Source organism: Rattus rattus, chromosome 1 (genome assembly GCF_011064425.1).
Source record: "Rattus rattus isolate New Zealand chromosome 1, Rrattus_CSIRO_v1, whole genome shotgun sequence".
NCBI classification, from domain to species: Eukaryota; Metazoa; Chordata; class Mammalia; order Rodentia; family Muridae; genus Rattus; species Rattus rattus.
Genome location: NC_046154.1, coordinates 14,017,392 through 14,019,491, shown reverse-complemented (window position 1 = coordinate 14,019,491; position 2,100 = coordinate 14,017,392).

Below are 2,100 nucleotides of genomic sequence, written 5' to 3'. Positions count from 1 at the left end.
GATCCAGATGCTCCAGAGGCTCTAGAAGCTGTTGTCCTGGGACCTTACTTCAGAACTTGTGGGAAGAGCACTAGATCTGGATTTACTCACATCTGCCTTCACACTCCTTTTAGACTACATCTGACAGAGTCACCTGACCAGTTTATCAGCACTCTACCTACGTCAGCCAAAAAGAGGCAGAAAGTTCTGCTCCAGAAAGACAAAAAGACTGAAAAATTTCTCCCAACATTCCAAGGAAAATCTGAGAATAAGACTTCCACAGAACAGCAGAATTACAGATTCACAGCATCCCAACAACTGTGGCTCCCAGGAAGAGATCTAAGGTGGGTTACACAGTCCAATATCTTGACCCTTCAGTGGTATGATATGGCATGTATCTGATTCAAGAAAAAGTATGGCAAAGGTAACCAAAGCATTTTACAATCCAACTCATTGCTTCACTGCCTTCCCACCGTTTAGTGTTCCAAAGCAGGACACAGATATTTCCAGAGAATCTTCTGGTTAAAACCATCAATTAGTAATCAGCAAGATGTTCAGCAGGTGAAATAAAATACTTGTCACCAAACCTGGCAACCTGATTTTGATATGGAAAACCCACATACTGGAAAGAGAGAACTGAATTCCATATGTTCTGACCTCATCACATTTGCACTGGTAAACAAATAAGTGCTCCCATACCCACATCGATGCCCAGAATGTCTATATAATCATACACTTAAATAAGTATACTTTTAAATAAAATGATAGCAACCAGCAGCTGGCAGGAAGGCTCATCAGGAAAAAGATCTTTGACACACATCCTGATGAACTGAGATCAATTCTCAGGATCCATATTTAAAAGCCAGTTGTAGCAATATGGATATCTAATAGCAATGCTCCTACCATGACATTGGAGATAGTGAACTCTAATTACTGAGAAATCATGACCTGTTAGCTGGAAGTGCTCAGAAGTACCAAAACCAAGAAGAAATTGCCTACCTCAAAACAGAAGGTGATAAAAAATGGTGATAATTTGCGTTCTGATCTTTTACAAACATATTGTGACACATGCATGTTCACACTCACATACATGCATGGTAAACATATATGATAACTAATATTTAAAAGAAAAAACAGGCTCTCTATTCACTGCCTTTGAAAAACATACCTCACCATCAAAACAAATAGACAAATAGGCAAATAACTTCAATGAGAGGTGTAAAAGTAATTCAGAGCAAACAGAAATAGAAACAAAACTTCAGTGCTATTCCTAACAAAATAGGCTTTAAAACAAAGCTATTCATAAGAGAAAAAGAAGGTCCCTTTTTCCTGACTAAGGGAACAATCACCAATCCTTCATTACAATTCTAATGATACATGCACTCAACCCAAGTGCCCCTAATTTCATAGAACCTATACCAGAATATATCAGGCTTCATATTAATGACAAGACAGTGATGATGGGTCATTTCAGTACTCCACGCTGACCAATAGACAGTTCCTCTATAGCAAAAATGAATTCAGAAATATTAAATAACATCTAATATTTATAGAACATTGCACTCAAGCACTGCAGAATGCACAATCTTTTCTGCAGCCCACATAACTTTCTTTGAAGTACATTCAGAATAATTATTACTGGACAGAAAGCAAGAATCCAACAATGACAGGAAAATGAAGGAATTTCTTGCATTCTATCTGACAATAACAAAAGAAACCTAGAAATCAACAGCAAGAACCACAGAAAGCACACAAATTGATAGAGACTAAAAACACACCACAGAACGGTAAAGACATTGTTGATGAAATTGAGAAGGAAGTTTTTTTCAATTTCCTAGAATTGAATGAAAAGGAAAACCCAACATACTAAAAGGATCCATGTCATTCTAGAGTTAAGGCTAAAAAGTGGGAAATGAAACTTCATAAAGTTAAAAAAAATTCTATGCAGCAAAAGAAATTGTTATTTGACTGAAGAGACAACCAGAATTGGAAAGAAACTTAGTTAGCTATCGATTTGTCTAATAATTTACATTCACCATATACAAAGAACTCAAAAATCTATATGTGAAACCTATTTTTAAAATCCACTAAGAAAGAGAATGGAGAATTCTCAAATAAAAG